The following is a 22501-nucleotide window of genomic DNA, read 5'->3' as shown; positions in this document are numbered from 1 at the left end:
AGGAACAAGCTGAAACGTTCCCATCGACACAGCACCATTTAATCCCTCGCTCTCCCTGCCTACCCCTCTGCTTGAAGAGCAGCATTTGCAAGATACCTTGAAGCTGATGGACCCCTGGGTTTTCCAAGCTCTGATACCAGCTCTGAAAGTCAGAGCTCTGTTTGAATTCAGATCGAGAAGCTCATCAGCAAGATCTTTTACACAACAACTCTGTAACTGGCACCTGGTTACTGTGGTTTGCAACAGACCTGGAGCAAACACCTCCAGAGGAGGACGTATTACAGAGTTTGTGCTTCCCTACTCTGCTGGGAAAAGCTCTTCTGGTTGCACTGCAGCGGTCAAAGTCCTGCAGACAACAGAAGCAGTCCCTGCCCTACTGAGTTTACATTTAGATAGGACATGGAAACCCATGAGAGGTGCGCAGATGGAAGGACCAGAGGGCAGGAAGACACCAGTGAAGGGAAGAGTTGGCAGCTCCTGCATATTTGTGCTGGGTACAACCACAGGACAGCCATACCACAAGCTGGGACCAGCAAACAACCCACTCCAGGTGGCTTTCAGAATGATTTCTGTCTAATATGGTATGGGGTAGAAGAGTGGAGGCATTACCAAAGTATTTTAAAATTTGAACTTGACAGGGCTAGAGCCTTCAGCCAACAGACCACTCACACAGCTCCTCCTCACCCTGCCCTGCTGCTCCTGGACACAGAACTAACACAAGGGATCACAGATGTTCATCAGTCACCAAGAAAAGCCCCACTGGGTTAGGTCCACTCTGGGGGCAGTTAAACAAATCACCCTCCCCACAAAGAAAGCCAAGATCGTGCTTGCCACAAACCAACAAAACCTCTAAGTCGTTTCTCCTTTGGTGGTGAAGCTCAGCAGAGTTGCAGAGCAGTGCAAGGAGCACTCAAAAGAGAGCCAGCTGAGGTTTTCCATGACTGTTTGAGGAGGGGAGCATTGTGAGGGTTCTCCATGCCCAGGGACAACACAGAGCCACTTGGGTATGAATACTTAGAGCTGCCTTAGGATGATGGCGACTCACCACAGACACTTTCTAGCACACAAACTTTGTCACTGTAAATGTGCACGGGAGCAGCCTCATTTCTTATTCCATCAGATTTCAGAACAGCTTTCTAGGGCAAATATTTAAGTCTGGATATAACTTGAACAAGTTCACCCTAAAAAGCAGGTTCCAGTAAGTGCAAAGCTTAGCGCCCGCCCTCAGCAGCTCTTTCCATGCAGAATGGTCAGTTCTGAAGCGCTGACAGATGTGTGATGGGGGCTGAGGCAGGAATGATGGCCAGCTCAGGCCTTCCCTGGGGCAAAGAGGAGGATGCTTTTTGCAAAACCCAATTAAAACACACTGCCAACTCCAGTGGACCTTCTGCTAGGACTCTCTGAAAGAAGGATTGTTGGAGCAGTCTGTTCAGAAGGCTCTGTGATATAGAGACTAAAATATGAGGGTGTCTGGCAACAGGACAAGGGGGGATGGTTTGAAGGTGAAGGAGCAAAGGGTTTGACAGGATCTTAAGAAGAATTTTTTCAGTAGAAGGGTGGTGGGACGCTGGAGTAGGTTGCCCAGAGAGGTTGTGGATGCCTCCACTCTGAGGGTGTTTAAGGCCAGCTTGGATGAGGTCTTGGACAACCAAGTCTAGTTGAGAGGCATTGCTGCCCATGGTGGAGAGGTAGCTGCTGATAGAAAACCAGAGCAGCAAACATCAGAAGACTTTGTTCAGGTATGGATCTGCAACAGCTGGAGGCACCAAGAGCAAGCAGATGTTTGCTGGGTAGTCCCTGGTCTCTCTAGGTGACTGTGATGCAGAGAGTGCTTCCCAGTGAGGACCCAGGCAAGAGTCTGGTCACAACTGTTGTATGTAGTCAGCATTACACACTTCAGCATGCACACAAGAGGGATTAGCTCATTTCAGCTCTGCCTCTCATACCTCAATGCAAACATAAACTTTTGGTAAGTGTAAGGAGGTGGAAGCTGTGCAGGGTTTCAAAGCAATCCTAACAGGTTCCAGTACATTGGAGAACCCATCTGTATTCAATCCTTCTCCCAGCGCCCCCCCTCCCTGACAGCTCTCTTCAGCTGGCTCCTGTCACTATTTGAATGTTTTGTGCCGTGCCTCTGAAGAACTCTTTCAACATCTATTAGGGAGAAAACATTAAAGGAACACGGAGTCTAACAGGAAAAAAAAAATGGTCACTTCTGATCTGGGAGGGGAGGTGGCTTGAAAAGGCCTCCAGGCACACTCAGAGAGATTTGAAATGTCAGCTGCAAACCTCACAGGCCGAGCTCCACGCGCGGGTACGGCGATAAAAGGGAAGGGGAGCGTTTAAAGTCCGACTGCACAATAATTCCGACAGACTTCTGGGTTCTGCTTTATTTTACTTTTGTTAGAAAGAGATGAAGGGTTTGAAATGAACACACAGCACTTCACACATGGCAGAAATAAAGCTGCCCAGCTCTTCTGAGCCCTCAGTTGCTCAGCCCTCAAAATAATCACATCGGGAACAATTACATAAGAGATCACAGCGACCTGAGCAAGGCAACCTGACCGGCTGCCTTGTCTTTGCATAAAGACCTCCACTGATCACTCTGAATTCTGGTCATGATGACAAGGGTCAAAACTGTGGTAGAAAACCCAGCAAGCATCTCCTTAGGGCGTTCTTCTACCTGTGCAGGGTTTATTTTGCATACTGTTTGGCTGCATCCCATCCTCAGATCTCTCACTCCAAATCAAGACCAGCACACAGCACTTTGAATACCAGCACCAGCAGACCTTGGAGCTTCAATGAAAGGGAGAAGAGAGGTGAGGTCCCATTCAATGCTCTTGCCCTAGCTGGAGTTCCCACTGCATTTCTAAGGACATCTTTTTCCTTCCAGCCTGGGGTGCCCAGTGTCCTTCACACCACACCCAATGGCTACTTCCACATTAAGTCAAAGATATTAGTGCCCCAGTTTTGGCCAAACACACAATGCTCTGTGCAACAAAACCTGTGACTGGGACATCCTGGGGAACTGGTTCACCTTCAGCACCCACAGTGGAAGGAAGACCTCACAGGCCCTGCCGGCAAAGCCAAACCCAAGCGGCACTCCCTCGGGTTCCCAGCAGTTAGTTACCTCCTTCGGTGACATTCTTCAGCAAGCATGGGAAAAAACAAGGAGGAAGCTTCCTTGGAGGTGAAAGGCCTTTGGGCAACTCATTCCTGCAGAATTAAAAGTTTCACTGGAGGGAATAAGTTGCACAACACTCTATTGGCAGGTCTGAGAGCCATGGTCTTCCAGGTCTGCCAGCAGTTCCAGTGTGGCTGGAGCAGCTCCCAGTCTAACAGGGATAGGTCAGATTCATCATCTTTCATTGACACCATCCTCATTTGGTACTAGCATCAAATCTTTATGATATTGACTCTTTCTGGAAGAAAATTTTTACTCAGAAGAATTGAAGTGGTGCTAGAATCCAGGCAGCCTGGCAGTCCTCCTCCTGCCAGGGTCTCCCACCTGCCTGACCCTGCAGGAAGCACATCTCCAAACTAGCTGGTGACATGGTGAGGCACCTCCAGACCCTGGCACTATCAAGGAAGAAGCTGTTTGAGACACCAGATTGGTAAACCCAAGAGATAAAGGCTCATAAAACTGACAACCACAGAACTCCAAGGCATTCCACTGGCACTCCCCTTCACCAGTGCTCCCAGCACTTTTCCTTTCATGACAGGCTCTGAATCTGTGGTCACCACAGCTTGGGAGAGCAGCTCATTTTCAACATGAGAGGGAACTTCTTTTCTAGACAAGCCTGAGCCATGAGGCAGCTGATAACCACCTAAATGTTGTGAGTTGCCATGGAAAGCTCCAAGCTGCAGGAGATGGGGGGGATGTTGGCAAGTCCCAGGAAGGACACCCCACAATGGGCTCTGCAGAAGCCAAAAACCTCTCACCAGAGCTGACGGCAGGTCAAGCAGCTGCAACACCCTGCCACCTCCACAGCAGTGAGAAGCCTCATGGTAGGACATGATGGCTCCTTTCCTCTTTTGATGGGTGATGTTTGAGCTGAGGGATGGTGCCCAGAGATCACAGACCAGAGCTGCAACTCAGCAAGGCTCCATTACTGAGTTTCTGTGCTCCCACCCGGGTTTTTCACACCAGCTTCTGACTACTTAGTTCAAACTTTGACATTCTCATGTCTCTCAAGAGGACTCTTTGCAGAGCCTCATTTGCAAACCAAAACTAAGGACTACTTTTCTTAGGTGTCTCTGGTCAGAGACTCACTTAGGTTGGAAAAGACTTCAGATTTTGCCTTCATGACTGTGAGGATGAAGTTCAATGCACAGACATCCTTCCAGCTCATTATTTTGACATCTCCCCATTTAGTCAGTGTGAAAAGAAATCATTTTTCCATTCAAAAAGTTACATACTCCCACCCAGGGAAACAAAAACTTTCTAAAATCACTGAATGCTGGGGGCTGGAAGGGACCTCTGGAGATTGTCCACTCCAACCGCCCTGCCAAGGCAAGGTCACCTAGAGAAGGTCACACAGGAACACATCCAAGTGGGTTTGGAATTTCTCCAGAGGTGGGGACTTCACAATCTCTTTGGGCAGGCCTGTTCCAGTGCTCCACCACCCTTAAATTAAAGAAATTCCTCCTCATGTTTAGATGGAACTTCTAATGGTCAAGTTTGTGCCCACTACCCCTTGTCCTGGCACAGGGCACCACTGACGAAAGCCTGGTCCCATCCTCCTGACACCCACCCTTGAAGCATTGAGCAGAACCCTCTCAGGCTGCTCTTCTCCAGACTAAAAAGCCCCAATTCTCTCAGCCTCTCCTCATCACAGAGATATTCCAGTCCCCTCAGCATCTCTGTAGCAGCACCCTCTCCAGCAAGTCCCTGTACTGGCAGCTTGCTGGGTCTCCGGCTGGCCAGACACAAACAGAGTACCCTTACTTCTCATCTCCCAACAAGCGACTGTCACATCCTTCACCACATTCCATGATCACAACCAGTCAAGCAAGTGAAGGGCTGCAGATGTGAGCCTGTGATGCAGGAGCCAAAGCAAATCCCTGCAGCATGTTTCAAGAGAACGTGCTGCCACGATCACCCGAGTGGCAGGGTCACCTTTAAACAGGGGATCAGAGCAGCATCCACCAGGATTCTGACACTAATCTACAAGCTGAACAGAAAAAGTCTCCCCCTCCAATCCATGGCACCAACAACCAACATAAAAGTTGCACCATACTGGGCACAAAACTATTAGAGATACACTGGGGAACACTACGAAAGCTCTGGGACTTCAACACTAATTCTTGGAGCTAAGAACAAAATGTCCATGAAGATGTACAGCTGAAAACCTTTACTCCTGACTGGATTTAACCTGCCCTGAAGATGCAAAGTCTGCCCAAGAGGTTGAACCTGGGGATTTAGTTGATCTTTAGATTGCAGATCCTCGGGGTTGCTCCACTTAAAACTCTTCCCAATTTCTGGGGTACTCAGACATTGCTGTGCACCTCAACTTCATCCTCGCCAACACTGAGCTAATCACACATGTTCTAGGCAAGGGCAGCTCCTTCAAAGATCACATCAATCCTGGACAAGTTAATCTGTTCTTTGAGGTCTCCAGATGGCTCTTGCCAACAAAGTTCACTTCCAGCCCTGCAGCCGGCAAGTGCGGCGGCCCCGGCGCTCTGCGGAGCATTACAAAGGAACCAGATCAAAGCTGTGTCTTACAAAAAAATGAAATCTGAGGTTTGAAAAGCAACAGCAGCCTGTCACTTGTAGGCTTAAAGATGACTTCTGCATGCTCCAGCTATCAGGGAATTTATGATTACAGCCTGGCTTTTAAAAGCTGATGAAAAAGGCGACGCTCTTTAGCTCTGCTTGCCTCTGCAAAGCTCCGTCTTGGTCTGTGCTCATTCATCCTCCCACGCTGGAGGGAGAAGGGAAATAAATAACAATGTAACTAGAAGCACAGATAAGGGCTCTTCTCTTTTATTCTGGGGCATTCAACCCCATTTTGGGACTACACAGAGATTATTTTATGGGGAGCTGCAGTAATTGCTGTGAGGTATTAAAGTACAGTTACAAAAGCTCAGTCCAAGAGTTCCCAGCTCCTCACTCCTTTGCATTTACCAAGGACATTCTAACTCCCCAGCAGGACTAAGGTACAGAAGATGAATTAAATGGAACCAAAAGAACATGAGTTACAGCAAGATGGATAAGAAAAGTAGTTTAGAGTTTGTCAGGTTCCAAGAATGAAGCTGCAATACAGCAAATTTGCCTGAGGAGGCAAATAAAAGCTACATATTGTGGCTGTGTTGTCCTATCACCACCCCATCCTTCTTCAGAGAAGCTTTCAGACAACAGAATGGAATCACCATGTTCCAGGAAAACTGCAGAACGAGTCCCTCAAGATTTCATCTGCATATGCATCTACAACAGAGTTCCTCCTTCCCTGCAGAGCTGAGGCTGTGCTCATTTTCTGCCCCAGTGTAAGGCTTTATCCACTGCTTACAGATTTAAAACCAAAACTGTGAGAACCGACACACAATAAAGTCAAACCCTTCTCCAAAACAATGCATGTCTCATGTCTTCCCCAGAATAAGGCCATCCCAGCACCCCCCATTTATTTAATAGCTCAATGAACAATAAATAAAAGAGAAAATATGGGCACCATGAAGTCTGCTCATGGATGAGCAGAGCCCTTGGCCCGTCCTCCTGACATCAGGCGAGGTCGCAGAAGGTTGTGCTCTGTATCTAACAAGAGCAGGTATCTGCTGGGATTCATTTCAACTCATCAGTCTGAATTTAGACCCCAACAGAGTTGTTTGGGTTTTTAATGATGCCATGATTAATGTGAATCCTCATCCATGATGAAAGGTTGGCATTACACAGGGACATTTGCTATAAAATATAGAGGCTATTGGGTTGCATTCATTGCCTAATTATAGACACGATTTGGTTGCTGTTTTGGAGCAGCCTGGCTCTATCAGGCATTCAAAAGCCTCTGTGGTGACTTAGGAAGCTACAAACCTAGGGAAAGCCTCTCCTGTGTTCATTTTGCTTGCAGGGTACACTGCTATCAGCCACAAGTCATGCTTGCCTCCACATCATGGTCTCTGACAGGGAGTGCACCACAGGAGAATTGTCTTTAACTCTGCCTTGAGCAGCCTGGTCTAGTGGGAGGTGTCCCTGTTCCTGACAGGGGGGGTTGGAACTAGATGATCTTTAAGGTCCCTTCCAACCCAACCCATTCTCCGATTCTGTGATTTTAATGGAACAGAACAAAGCTTGCAGAAAGATGTGCTGAACATCCACACTGCCACAAAAAGTTGCTTTAATAGCTGAGTTTGTAACTGACAAAATACATCCTGAACACTCTGAGGGGACCTTGACCTCAGGACCAAAACCTCCTGACACCTCCAGAACAGAGAGGTCCTGTCCAGGGTCACATGCCTAGGGAGTAAATTCAGAAGAGAAATGCCACCAACATGCTTTAAGGTCATGTTGTGCTTGAAGAGAAACACAAACCTTTGCAAACCACAGGGTCTCTCTACATGATCCTCACAGTGTGCCCAGGAGCTCAGGCTCCCAACCCTAGGCAGGAGATGCCATGCTCCCAGCATGCTCACAATGTGCTCCAGCTACTCAAGAGTTTGGGTCAGAAGAGCCCAGAGCAAAATTTCCTGAAACAAGTAAAACCCAAGTCCTCACCCCCAACTCTTTGACATTCCAAATGTGCTACCCTGGGGCCAGCTGGCTCTCTAGTGTGGACACAGGCACACAGGGCTGATAATGGACTCCCCTTCCCCTGCTTACACCGAGAGCTGTGGAAAATTCAGCAACAAGCTGACAGGTGAGAGCTTCCTGCTCTGCCAAGGGGCTTCCTAGCCCAAAATGCTACTTGTGTGTAATATAGCAAGTGGCTCTATCCACACACATCTATGTTCAAGTGGATGAGCACACAGGGGAGCCAACGTCAGCTCCCAGCTCTCTGCTTTCCTCTGTGATTCCCCCAGGTAAATTGGGGTAGAGAGGAACACCACACTCTGGAGGTCTTTGTGTGGGTTCCTCTGCCTCTGCCGCACGCTCCCCTCCCCTGGAGAGGCAGACAGAGCAGACAGGAGACAGGAAGAGGCAGTGGAGGACATGGCTCTGCCCCAAAGGGCCAGTGCTGAAGTGAAAACAGCAGCAAGGCCCCAGCCTTCAGAGGTCTCCAGGTGATGCCAAGTGAGCGACTGCCTGTTCTGCCCAGCCTGGGCCCGGGGTGCTGCTCCCTTGGCAGATGGAACCAGCAGCCCAAGGCAGCTCCCAGCTCTCCAGCTGTGGGCTGGCTGGGCAGATGCCCACGTAACTCATGAAACACAGGCTCCAGCCCACAGCAGCCCCCTCTCCTGCACAGCGAGGCCTTTTGTGAAACCAATGACTTCCAAATGCCTGCCTCTGAAGCAGGGCAGCGAGGGGAGCCCAGGTTTGTACCTGGGTCTGCTCAGAGCCTACAGAAGGCAGCAACTCCACTTAAAAGCACCTCTGCCTGCAAACTATCAAATTAATCCTGGGATTTCCACAGCTTTTCTTCATTATTCTTCATCTCAACCAAACCACAAATTTACTTAATGACTAAACCAGGCCAGTGAGTACTTTGTTTTCCAGACAGCAGGAACTTTTCTAACGGGATCCAGGTTTTCAGGACACAAATTCACCTAATGCCAGGCGAGGAAGAGGCTCCAGCTCTGAGAGGTGCTGGATGCTTTTTTACCTTACCCAAAGCTCTCAGCATCATGGCTGGGGTATCTCGGAGCCCTGAGCCCGAGGAGAGGCACTGAGCAGGGTGAGGAGGAGTACAGTAAGAACACTGTGTTCCAGGAATGATTGGATACAGGCAGGAGCATGCTTTTGGCTAGCAGGATTCAGTGCTCCAGCTCTGTCTGCTGCTTTTCTTTTCCCTCTAAAGCAACATTGTTTGTCCATGCTTCTCTGAAATGGAAAGTATTTCCTCTGGCCTGCTCGTTCCAAGGAAAGATCTGAGGAGGCCTGGCACAACCAGGCAGAACTGGGGATTCTCCAATGCCTCAACGTTTCTTTGCCAAAATTTCTGCTCAACAAGAAAGGGCTTAAAAAAAACCACCCAAAACTCACAAGCAGATTTCTTTGCAAGCTCAGAAACTTAAGACCAGGGCTGGTAGGATGAGTAAGTTTTTGGACAGGAACACAGCATCCAGCTTTGGCCAACGACTCCAGATCATTCCCCTCCTTCCTATGCACATAGGGAGCCTCTGTACTGCTCAAGAACATGGGACAGGGCAGGGACAATGATAGGTACATGGCAGACCACGCTGGGGAACAGGAGCTGCTGGAATCAAAGAGGACAAGAGAGTGTCTGAGCTCAGTCCTTGCTTAGGTCACTGAGGTTTGCCAGGAGGCCACAACTCCCAGCACTGCAATCTGCTGTCTGAATGCTTTCAGGGATAAATTTCCTGATCTGTAAGTCACAAGAGTGGTGCTGTTGAGGGCTGAAAGAAGAGGGGAGATGCAGCCCAAGGTGCTCCACTGTACAAGGAGTGGTGGCAGCCTTGCTGTTAGACTGCCTGCTGCTACTGTGGGGCCACGCAGCGTAAGCTGAGCTGCACGACCACAGACTCGCCAGCCTCACTTGACTCCTCATCAAAACAATAGCATGAGACTCGATAATCATCACCAATTTACTGCCAACAAACTTGGTACTTTAATGAAATTACAAATCAGGGTGGCAGAAGAAACCAGTTGATGTTCTATTTTGAACTTCTATGAGAGCCCAGACTTAGCACCTCAAAACCACCCAGGATTGCTCCTGAGGCCCTTCGAAGAAGCCCTCCTAATGACTGGGTGGGGAGGATTAGCAATAATCCTGCTCAAAAAAGACTTTATTTCACTGAACAGGGTTGCCTCACCAATGCACATGAAACAAAGAGGTCTGCCTCCAAAGCAGAACCTCTCACTGGTGCTTTAACTCCTACAGAAAGGATGCAAGAAACCCCAACTGAACAAGAGCTTCTGAGGTGACCGAACTCCAACCTCAGCTGGTAACCAAACCAAACACACAGAGGGCTGGCAAGGGCTGGCAGAGATAAAGTTGAGAGGAAGGATTAAATAGAGCTCCCAGAGGGGAGATTCAGCTGATTAGAAACATCCTAATCTTCTCTCTCCATGTATATTAAAGGTCAAGAAGTGGGATCAGATATTGGCAGCACATGAAAAAACATCTCCGGCAAGCTAAAGACTTTCACAGAGACATTTCATACCTCCGCATTAAAAATTCCTGCAAAGCCTGATTTAACTTCACTTCTATCTTGGGAACACATTTAAAGTCAAGAGACCATTAGATTTGGACAGAAGAGAAGATTCCCCCTGCCAGAAGACCTCAAATCAGTGCTTTATAATGAGCAGGAACTCACAGGCATCAGCTGCCTACACCCATGACAGGTAAGTAGGTCTCAGAAGTGCAGCGCCATGAAACAGCTTCTCCAGCAGTTCTCTGGAGTCTCCCAAGCTGCCCAGACAAAGTTGCTGAAGGACACTGGTTGGATCACATTAATAAAAGGCAAGTTGCAGCAACAACAAAATACAGGCAAGCTACAAATTTCTTTTCAAAGTTGCTCTGTCACTTGCTGCTCAGCTCTGCAGAGATGTCAGCACCACAATAAATGCAGAAACCCTAACCTGGGCTCTTCTGGGAGCTTGCAATCTGATGTTCCCTTGTCAGCTCACACTGACCTGGCTACTGAACACAGTGGTTAGGGTGAAGTGAGGGTGGACTGAGTCATGCTCTGATGAAGGTCCATTAGAGACTGACAGCAATGACAAATCCCTTGAAGAACTGTAGCAACAACAAGCAGAAGGAATGAACCACACAGAGACTCATGTCTGAAGGAGGCAGATGTTGTGGAAAAGGATCTTTCCTTTCCTAGTTATTTTCTCCTTCTTTAAAGAGTAGCAGCCTGACAGCAGCTAATGTGCTGCTGTCCCCAGAACATAGAGAGACAGGCATAGAGGGAATGCAGGCTTGTGAAGATGCTCCAGCAGCCTTCCCTTTGAGTAAGGACTGTAGGAAGCTTTCCTCAGAAGGTGCAGAATGAAGCCTTCTGTCACAGTCCTCGTTTTTGAGACAGTCACTGCACGTCCAGGCAGAACTGTAAGCCATCCATCACTGCACCAAGGCCACACAAAGTCCTATTGAAAAATGACAGATTCAGCTTCTCACTTCTAGGGCTGGACTTTGACAAACAGACCTAAAGTTGGTGGCTGAATGGCAAATCAAAGACAAAGAATTCAGCAGGGAGAGAGAAGGAGATCAGCATCCAAAGCAGCTGACACAGGTCAGTCAGCAACGCTTCTTCACTGCCCATACCTTTCTCGTAACTAGAAGGACCACACTGGGCATGCTCCACTCCTGACAGCATCTCCAGAGGTATTCACTGAATAGTTCAAGGTTCAAGAACCAGCTCACTTCATTTAAATGGACATGAAAATGTAGTGGAAAACAGCTAAAGGAGGCAGGGAATGAAAGCAATCCAATAAATAAAGGAGCTGCTTGCAGACAAACTGCACAGGAGCTCACAAGGTAGCTTCTGGGTCCAGCTAAATTCCAGAGCAGAGGGCAGATGGCAGTTTGAGCGCCAGGGCAGCCACTGGGAGGCTGATCTATGAAAACAGTCCATACAGACCTGCAGCCCATCCTACCACACTGTTTGACTACTGCTCAGGGAAGCCCTGTGCTTGCTTCCTCTTCTTCCAATTCAGACCAGGTGCAGCTTGGCTTCCAGAACTGGGCTTTGGTGTTATTTTTGCCTTATGGAATTTCTCTGGCTTGGTTTTCATCCATTGGACCAGGCAGGTATTTGGGCTTTTACCTCTATCACATGAATTCCACAGCATCTTTTTCACCTGGGGTGTGTTACTGTGGGGCTATGGATGAAGTACCATGCTCACCAAAGTGCTACAGAAGAGCTGTTTGAGCTCTGGTTCCATTCCTACCTATCTCTATACAACTCAAAGCAGCTGAAAAAAATAGAGTGACAATAACGGCAATGTGCTTTTTGTTCTGAATAAATTAGCCACTGTTCAGATAAAGGACAAAAGGGCAGGTGACCAAACTCTGATTTTCTGTTGATCTCTTTTTAGTCCCTCCAGAACACCTAACTAAATTCAACAGGGGAGAGAGGCCCCAAACACACTGAATTAATGCAGATGGGGAGGTGTGGAGAGACTCTGGAGTGCTCTGAATAACGATGAGGCTGTGGCCAAATGTCAGCAGAAAACCTACACGCAGAAGAGCTCTTACAACCACCTCAGCAGCTCCAGCTCCACCTGACACCTTTCCCAGGCACCAAAGTCAGCACAGGTCCACTGCAAAAGCCCCAGTGCTGAGCTCTGGTTCCATTCTGCATTTTGGAGGGGAGTGGACAGGCCCCAAAATCATGTGCAGTTGTGATGTGTTGCTGTTCCTGTGTTCCTCTTCTACAGCAGGACAAGAGCACCATGGCCAGCCTCGATCCATGGCCAGGCACTGCAGTTTTCCCAGACTCCAGAATCAGCAGCAACAAGAATTGCAGTTCCCAATCTCTAAAGTCTTAGGCATGAGCAAACACAGCTATCAGATGCTCTGGTGGTCACCATTCTCGACCATCTCCTACAGAGCTCATGCAATTGTCACAAGTTCATAATTTAATCAAGCTGGATGGATCCTCACATGGACAGTAAAAGGTATGTAGATGACCCCTCCCAGGAGGTCCTCAAGGCCAGGCTGCATGAGGCCTTGAGCAACCTGGGCTAGTGGGAGGTGTCCCAGCCTGCGGCAGGGGGTTGGAACTGGATGATCTTTAAGGTACCTTCAAACCCAAACCATTCTATGAATCTATGTTAAAGCTGCCAGCACCCCTCCCACCTTCAGAACCCTGCTGGCCAAGTGATACAACCCTGCTTCAAAGTCAGAGAGCTGGAAGGTTATCAATGAGAAGCCAACTGCTCTGACATGAGCAAAACAACCCATTTCCTACCCCTCTGTTTTTGCTAAAAATTTGCCAAAGCAATTCAGCCTTAGGCAGAATCTCAGCATGGAAGGACACCAACAACCCAGTCTGACAAAGCCAGGAGCAACTCCAACAAAGCTTTACAGAAGGGGAAATGTGATGCAAGCAGGACTGCAACCCCTGCTGCCAGCTCTGCCTGTGCACCAAAGGAAATCTTTTACCATCACTGTTAACCTCCCTGCAGGACTCCACCAGGAGTCAGAATGTCCCTGGCAAACATTCTGATGATGAAGCTGATGAAAACTTTCATCCCTGAACCTGTGTGTGAAAACCAGGGGTGAATTAACCCAAACATTCAGGAGCTTGGGACACCAGTGGCTGAGCCTGCACCTCTTCATGTCCAGCTGTAAACACCAGCACAACACAACATGACAGCACCTGGCTGCCAACTACTGCTGGTGGTACCTTGGCACATTCAGGGGAGAGAGAACAGAATTTGGCAGCAGTTCTTATGCCAGGACTGATCTCTCTGGACTGTGTATGGTGTAAAAAAATTGTGCCAGGGGAGGTTTAGGCTGGACATGAGGAACAATTGCTGTCCTGCAAGAGTGCTCAGGACCAGGCTGCTCCGGGAGGTGATGGAGTCACCATCCCTGGAGGTGTTCAAGAAACGTGTGGCCATGGCACCTGGGGACATGGTTTAATGGTCACAGTGGTGTTGGGTTGATGGTTGGACTGGATGATTTTGGAGTTCTTTTCCAACCAAAACAATTCCATGAGTCCATAAAAATCCACAACAGGAGTAAAGAGAGATTATTCCGTGTGGTGTGGGCATGCTGCTAACACAGCAGCTGCTCAATGGTATCATCTCCTCTGCTGCAGATGGTAACAGATGTCTGTGCATGCTGCAGATGTGTCTGCTGGGCAGCTTTAAACAAACAATAAAGGAAGGGATGAATTCCACCCTTGCTGACTCCATGTGCAGGGCTATTTTGTTACCTGCCTGCAGGCAGCAGGTTGACAGCCAGGTGGGATTGCTTGATGAAGGGCCGTAATTTCTGACCTTCAACTACACAAGTGCTCCCAGTCATACCAGTGGATGTCTGCCTCAGTCCAGATGAGCAACCAGAATAATTAATCAGGCTGCTTTCTCCAGCAGCAAGGCAGAGGGCTTTCCCAAGCAGCTCTTTCCTGATGCCAGCCTCACAAATGTCCTTCCAGGGTGTATTCTCTGGGAAAAATTTGGAACAGGTAGGGATCTGCACATTTCCTTGACTAGGGCCAACCCCAGGAGACAGGGGGCCATGCATGTCTGTGAGCAGCTGCCCCTCAGGAAGAAGAATCCTCACATACTTTTGGAAATGCAGCTGCAGCAAAAAAACACTCTGAGGGTCTTATCTGCAGCAAGCTGAGGAGATATGGAGCCACAAGAGCTCTCAGAACACTGCTCACAAAGATTTGGGCCTCGTTTTCAGAAAGACCACTACTGGGGAAGATTTCTGTGTCCCTGGTAGTTCAGGGCAAGTTAGAAGTGATGCCACTCTGACACTGACCTTAACTGAAAATGTGGCAAGAATGCAGAGGAATGAGGGAAGCCCCAGTGTGGTGCTTGCTCAGCTGCTGTTTTTAGGCAGGAGATGTTTCTATCAGTCCTAAAGAGGACCAAAGGCTCTGATTCAATCAGCAGGAGAGGATGTGTTGGCAACCATCAGACCCCAGGAAAAGCTCTTCTGATCTTGATCAGTATCAGTATCCCAAGAATTAGCAGGACAACACTGCCTGCCTGGCTGCAATTCATGCCAGGAGGACTGGCTGAACAGCAGTAAGGACTCTTTCTTACTACCTCGTCAAACACAACTCTGAAATGTGTGGTACTTTTAGTTCTAGAGCAAGAGCAGATTTTGACCCAGTTTCAGATTTTAAGTCCATCTCCTAAACAAAAGCAGCTGAAGTTTAAATGAGCCAGTTCTGCAGATCATTATGCTGCTATTGCACAATTCCTCCTAATCCCTGAAGTGTGGAAGATGTGCCAACGCCAGCCCCGGCACATCTCTGTCATTTCAGCTGGACTTCCACCCTTCCCACTGAAGATTTCATCCTGCTAAACCATTCTTGACACATGCCAAACACACTAAAATCTCCTAAATATTTATTTAAGTTTCTCTGGCCACACTATCACAAGTGTCTTAAGATTCTCCTCTCAGCTGGAGACCTATCTAGAGCAGAGGTCTCCAAATCTTTCAGCCTAATAAACATCACAAAGGCTCCTGAGTCCCTACAAGTAGCAAAGGAGAGATTGTTTCTGCCACAAAAGGAACAGAAATGACCAGCCATCCCCTGCTGGCTGCTCTCCTCCTCTAAGAACTTGCTATAATCCTCTCCATCCTACAGTCCTCAAAAAAACAATGTACCACGGGAAGGGAGAAACCACTATGCATACTGATTCCCTCCCCAGCTCCGACATGGCTCCTGAAGGATCACTGCCAGCCAACTGTGGAGAGCAGCCCGCTCTGAGATGCTGTGCTAAGGCAGGAGGTTGCTTTTCATCCCTCTCTCTTAGGGAATGCCCAAAGAAACCACCAGGCTGTTTGCAGCTTTCCTTGGCTCACACAACAGCAAAGCTCTGTCCACAACCACTTCGGGTCTCCAAAGCCCAGCAGATAGGGCTGTGGAACCCACAGACACTTTTGGACCCACTCTGAGCCAGCAGGAGAAGCATCTTGGGGTTGTCCAAATGTTGTGGGGGAGAAGACAGAGGTTGTAGTCCAAGAAGCACATCTCCATTTCTCTTCCAACAGCACCCTTTAGGTGAGGAGGTGCACACACTGCCTGCAGGGAGCAAGAGCCCAAGGTACCAAGGGAAAGGAGGGAGATGTGCTAGCACCATAGAGCTATGGCAGCTCCCACAGCCACCTCTGTGGGCTCACATGTGCCAACGCCAGTCCTGGAAGTGTCTCTAAAAGAAGCCATGCTTGAGAAGGTAACATTCTAAAGCTATAAAAGAATGTTTTACTGCTGCTGACTAGCTGGGACATGCAGAACATGTTGCAGGGAACACTGCACCATTTCCTTAGCAAACACAAAGCCACCCCTGGGTTGAATTAAGAGAACAATAGCAGCTCATCAGATGGCCCTTTCCTTCACATGTGTCTTCAACTTAACATGCCAGTAAATACTTAAAGCAACTTGGAGATACATTTTTCATCTGAAGAGCCTCAGGTTATTAACACATGAGATTACAATGAGAATAACCCAGAAGGCAGCCTATGCCTGATGCTCTTCATAAAATGACTACATCTAAACCACCAGCACTCAGCCAGCCTCCCTCTCTTTTGGAAACCTATTTATGACCAAGTGACTGGTCCCCCAAGCCAGCACTCTGAAGCTCTGATGAGACTCAAGGGGACAGACTTCTGGCACAGAACATAAGCCCACCTCACTGCCCAAGCTTGGGAGCCACAGGAGAGCTGCAGCCCCCTCGAGATGTCCAGGGGAAGATGTGCTCAGGCTCAGATCAGTATGGAAGCAGACAAGCCCCTAATGCTAACCACGTTTCAAATGCTGGACCATGGCTCCAGTTCCCTAAATAACAAAACAATAGACTCCAAAGAGGAAAAGTGGAAACTGCTGCTTGGGGAAGCTTGCCATGCCATGCTGGCTGTAAGTGTGCTAGGACTAAATCCTGCTGGGGCTCAGCACACCAAGGCTGGAGAAGCAGGGCTGGCTTCCCCTTTCAGAGCTGCCTGCTGGTCCATCCTCCTCCATCCTTGTCTCACCTCCAGCACTGTGTCTGTGCTGCTCACTCACCCCAGGGCGAGAGGGATGAAAATAGATGAGCAGAAGAGACAGGGGACAACATGGAGTAGGCTTGGGAAGGAGAGACTTCAAAAGTCACACAGCAGGCTCCAGCTTCCAGTGCCCTTGCAATGGGCACCCCTGCAGTGACTTTAGGATCTGGAGTTGCTTCAAGCTTGTTCTATGCTTAACCATTTTTGAGACTTTGCTTTGCAAAACAACCAGGGAGGTGAGCAGAGATGCGGCTGCTTTAAAGCCAGCGTGAGGAGCTGCCTGCCTACCGCTCATGGCTTCAATTACAGATTTGCCACAGGACACCAGCACAAATGATAAGGCAGCAGTGCCCTGGCTTAACCTTTGTCAAAGAATTCCTAATCTTCTCCAAGATTAGATTTTTGTTCTTCCTAACTGCCAGCCCCACAGACACAAATTAATTACATCAGCTGTAATTCACACCTCTGGATGCTGTTTGAAGCCACTCCTGAAGTGCTTCTACATAAGACAGTTGGGAGAACAAAAAAACCCAGCTGGTTGTGTACCACATTGAAATGCAGCTTTCTGTTGTGGAAGGAGCACTGCCCAGGTTAAACCCCAACATCCCCACAGGGAAATTCAGGCAGATGCAGGTTGTTCCAGTAGTGGTATGTACTGAGCATCTTGCAGAGTCCAACTGGACACCTCTAGGACCTGCAGTTGCAGCAATGAAGTGGCCATAAGGCCACCTGAGCTCATCCTTTCATCAGTCCACAGCCTGAAATCCAGTCCCTTACCCCCTTCACCAAGGTCTCAGAGGCAGAGGAGCTTCCCAACTGCTGCAGAGAGACATCCCTGCCCACCATCCAGCCATGACAACAGGGAGCTGAAATGTCACTAAGGACAATGTTGTTCCTCAAGGGCTGGAGAATCCCCACCCTACTGTAAACCACAGCATCCTCCCCCGGCAGCCCAGCAAGTGGGACTCCCAGACACCACCACTGTGCAAACCACACAAGAACTGCCTCAGCTACAACAACCTTTGCAAAATGACCTTGAGGTGACCAAAGTTCCACTGCCGCTGAGCCTCTGGAGAGCAGGCTCAGAGTGGCTGCTTTGGCCAGCAGTAGCAGGCCTGTGGGTAGGACAAGAGCAGGCAACTGCAGTCACTGCCACTGCTCAGCATCTCACAGGGAAGCTGTGAGAGATTCAGTCAAACCCAGGTTGGTGCTGCACACTTTCAATGCTGAGGGACAAACTCATTGTCCTTTGGTTTACTGAGAAGAAACTGAGCAGCTGGATTTGCTCAGAGGAGTTCCCCATTGCACAGGGTGATGACTGCAGCAAGAGGAGACCCAGCACTCCTTGAGCAGTTGGCACTGCCAAAGCCATGCAGATCCTGGTCATAACCCACACCATAACATCCAAAAGGAAGTCTCCATGCTTCAGTCCTTTCCTGCTGCTTTGGCCTGGGGACTACAGAGAGAGAACCACCAGCAGCTTAATGATGGATGGGCAAAACCTTTCCCCCCATCAGCTCATCAGTACCTGGAAGACGATGGGGAGAGAGTGGCCCCAAGCTCATCCTACTGGGGTGGCAGGGCAGAAATGATGGTGGCTTTCTGCTTCCCAGCCAGCAGGGTGCCAAGGGCTCTGTGGGGAGGCAAGTTTTAGCTGGTTTTGCAGGTTCAGTATTCCTGCAGTCACCACGTGCTGCAGAGGAACAAGGTCCAAGCCAATTAGAAAATCTACAAAGAGCCCAGCACTGAGGACTAATTGCTGCAGATAAACCCACACCTTATCTTCAACGCTTTTCCCTGACCCTCTGGTGCAGGGCAGCTCTCCTCTGAATACAAACATGGGCTGTTTACCCAGGGTGGGACTTCCATGAGGGCTTGTAGGTGTGTCAAGGCAAGGTCAGGAAGGAGAGAGGAAATTTTTTGGGTCTTAATTATTGGGGTTTTTTTTAAAGCCAAGAGCTACAGCCTGGCACAGGAAGCTTTCAGTCCCTCAGATCACCCTCCTGATCTGCAAGAGAAGCATGAAACTGAAAGTCAAACACAGGCTGGGAACAAATGTTCCAAGTTAAATAAGTTAATCAATTAGACAATTGGAGTGAAAATGCTGCTTGGTGTCCCCAGAGAGGCTGGCAGAGGTTTGTGGATGAGGACACGGCAAAGCCTGTAGAGAGGACAGCTGTCCTCTGCCGTGTGCTGAGGTTAGGCGGGGGTGAGCCACTGAGACACATCAGAAAATGAGCATCCTTCCTGGGTGAGAAATGCAGCTCCCAGGCCCATCATCCTCACTGGCACCTCCTGGGCCTCCACAATGAATCAGAGCTGCTTGACCCCCAGAAACGCCACCTGAATTGTGGAGCAGGAGCTAGGTGGGGCCTTGTGATCCGGCCCAGCGCACGCTGCCACGGCCCATTGCGGCAGACCGCCCCCACAACGCTGACCGAGCGAGGCCAAACTCTTCTTTGCATAGCCTGGGCAGACTCCCAGAAGTTTCACAGCCGCGGCTGCTCCCTGCCCGCCTTCTGCCGAGGACCCGCGGCGCGGCTCCCCGCCGCCGCCAGCTCAACGCCCCGCGCGAGGCACCGCCGGGCCTCCAGCCTGCGCTGCTGCGTGCCGGGGGAGAGCTGGGCGTGGGGAAAGCGCTCGCGGAGCTCACTCTGCTTTTGCCGGGCAAGTGGAACAAATTTCATCACCCCTCCAAGCCCATTCTGTTTTCTATTTATACCGCAGCCGCCTGGTGCAGCAGTGGGGAGCAGCAGGAGCAGGTGATGTCATGCTCTGGACAAACAGCAGTGGGAAAAGCAAGAACGTTCTCGGGGCTCCTTTGATCACGCTTAAGACAATCAGATCAGAAGTCACAGACAACCCAACACACGCTGGAGATGAAAGAGACGCCGGAGAAATAAATCACCCCAAGTTAGATATTAAGCAAGATTTCTCTCTCAACAGCCACCTTATCTGTGGAGAAAGAGCAGTGACCATGTGGTTTCAAAATCCTGCCAGGCAGTTTATTTATTTTTATAATACCATCAAGCCACTCCACCCACTTTCTCAGCAGGAACGTTGCGTTGCACAACACATCAAAGGCGCTTTATGGCCTAAATTAAGCAATAAAATACTTGAGATTGTGCGTGATGCTGGAAATTGGCTGGCTCCTGGTGAGATGGGAGGTGAGCACCTCGTGCTCAGAGCACCTGAAGAGAGCTTGGGGCAGCATGGCCTGAGGTATCAAGGTGTGTGGTACTTGCAGTTTAATAGACCAAAGACAAGTTTGAGGTCTTCTGTGACCGTTGTAACCCTCTCTTGCCTAGGGGATGGTACCAAGCCAAGGCATGGCATGCCATATTGGTTCTGGCATGAAGAGCTGGTACATTAATAGCTATGGTCCTTCGTGCCCATGACCTTTAAGGTTTGGTTTATAGACAAACCTCTGTTGGAAGCTGTGGGCTTCTTGCATGTGGTTCCCCACCCCTGACATCAAGCCAAACCTTGGGAAAAGGAGAAGGGAAAACCTAGTGGAAAGCTGGTGGCAGGTCGGCAGCACAGCCTCACTTCCCACCACCTGCCCATCTCCTGCCTTCTCCCACCTTGACCAAAATGACCTGAAAAAAAGAATGAATTAAAGCCCTTCTTGAAAGGCTTTCTGGCTTGTGTGCATTTTCAGTTCGAAACCAGCCAGAGGAGCGGTGTGTGGGTGCTAAGTGTTTATTTTCCAGTTCTGCCTCATGTCCTTACAGAGAGGTGAGAAATAAGAGGATACCAAGAGAGGAGAAAGTTGGCAAGTTCCCTGTCCCAGAATGTGACAGGGTCTAGGCAGAGTTTCCCCAGAAGCAGCTTGGGAGGCAGAAGTCACTTTGCAATGCCACATGAGCTGCAGGTCCCACGCAGCCCACTGTGTCTGTCCCTTCCCTTCTGCTCTCAAAACAGGATTTGATTTAAAGAAAGAAAAAAGGAAACAAAAAGGAGTTTAAATTAACCTGGGCCCTATCATGACTTTCTGTGGCCTGACTCAGAGTGTTTGATCTCCAAGGGCTGGCGAGAGGTGTTTGAGCCTGCCCCGGGAGCCCCGGCGCTGCAGCCCAGCACCAACAATGCCTAGACAGAGCCGAGTGGCACTCCTGCAGCTATCAATGGAGCCACTGTTGGCTGTGCTGACTCACAGCCTTCCCTGGTGTGGTAGTGTGAGCTCCTCGGCACCAGCTCCCCACCAAAAGAGCAAAATTGCACCCAAACAATTCTGTGTTTGTGGAGAGGGGGGTTATTTTAAGGTTTTGTTTTAGGAGGTTCCTCCAAAAGAAGTTTGTGCTGCTGCTTTGGGCAGCAGGATTGGCCAGGAGCCCCTGGAGGATGCTCTCAGGTGGTTCATGCTTCTAAGTCATGCTCTAAAGACACAGTGAGGAGGAAATGTCAATCTCCAGACTGTGTGTAAGGAAAAGACACATGCACAGGAACCCCCAGGTATGGAAGCTGTGGTGTCCATGGAATCACAGAATGTTTTGAGGTGGAAGGGGCCTTCAAAGCTCATCTAGTCCAACCCCCAAACCATAAACCATCCTGCCTTGGCACAGCATCTCCCACAGCTGCAGTGGGCAACGAGAGGGTTTTTCATTTTCCATTTCCATCTCTCCTCCCCTTACACCAAAAGCAACAGCCCAGACCGGCCACATCAATCTGGGCTACATCTTCCTCTACTCCTCCCCAGAGCTGCACCTGGGCTTAGCACAGTCAAGCCTGGGTGGAGATGAAGAGGAGGTGAACAAACCCAGCCTGACACTTCTATTGCTGCTGTAAAACATGAAAACCACCCAGAATTACAGCAAAGAACTTCCTGGTACCAGCTGAGTTCAATGAGGCAACGACGTTTAACGCTCTAAGGACAGAGGCAGCTTGGGAAGATGACGACAGTGAAAGCCTCAGCATGAGCAAGCTTGACATGAACCCAGAGAGACACAAGTTTACAGGTAGACCTTGGCCATCCAACACAGAACCCTCCAACTGAGTCACTCCAGCATCCTAGACCCACAATCCCATACTTGCCCTGGTCCCAGAGGAACACCAGCATGGTTGGGTCAAGGGCAGATGAGCCATGGCAGCAAGAGGGACATGAGGATCAGCCATGTGCAGCCATATTGGGCTGGGGTAAGATATGCTTTTGGTCCACAGCAGATCCAAGTCCAGTATGACCCTATTCCGTTTGCTCCCCATCCAGGTGCCATCATATACCAGTGGGAACTGGGATTCTCTGTGTCTCTTGGCTTCTTCCAGGCTGCTAAACTTTAGTTAACTGAATTCTCTCTAGAGCCATGAACATCAGCAGGCTCTACCCCATCTCATTAACTGCACTTAAGCAATTCATTCCAGTTCAGACTATTCCTTCTGAACTATCACAGCCAGGCTAAAGAGATGCAACCACCTCACCAAGACAGGAGCTGTCTGAAGGACAAGTACAAGCCAGACTTCTGCACAATGATACACAAAGATGCTGCTTAACATTTCCAAGCTCTCTGAAGGCCTCCAGGACTTTACAGGTGAGACTAGTCCCAGTACAAACCAGTCACCTGATTCAGTGACAAGGCATGTTGGAGTCTCCAAACTTATCTCAATCAGGCACTCTTGGTTTCCTGTTTGTGGCACTGACAAATAAAAGCTCTGTATTACAGCTAATTACACCTCACACAGGACAACAATTAAGAAATAGCCAATTACACTTT

General features: G+C 49.2%; 1 protein-coding gene across 5 annotated transcripts in view; it reads right to left on the bottom strand.

Annotated features, from left to right (window-relative positions):
- AXIN1 (axin 1) overlaps window positions 1-22501 on the bottom strand; it is a 78595-nt gene that overhangs the window by 29106 nt on the left and 26988 nt on the right. The window lies entirely within an intron of this gene.

Source organism: Dryobates pubescens, chromosome 4 (genome assembly GCF_014839835.1).
Source record: "Dryobates pubescens isolate bDryPub1 chromosome 4, bDryPub1.pri, whole genome shotgun sequence".
NCBI classification, from domain to species: domain Eukaryota; kingdom Metazoa; phylum Chordata; class Aves; order Piciformes; family Picidae; genus Dryobates; species Dryobates pubescens.
This window is presented reverse-complemented; position numbering and strand designations above follow the sequence as displayed.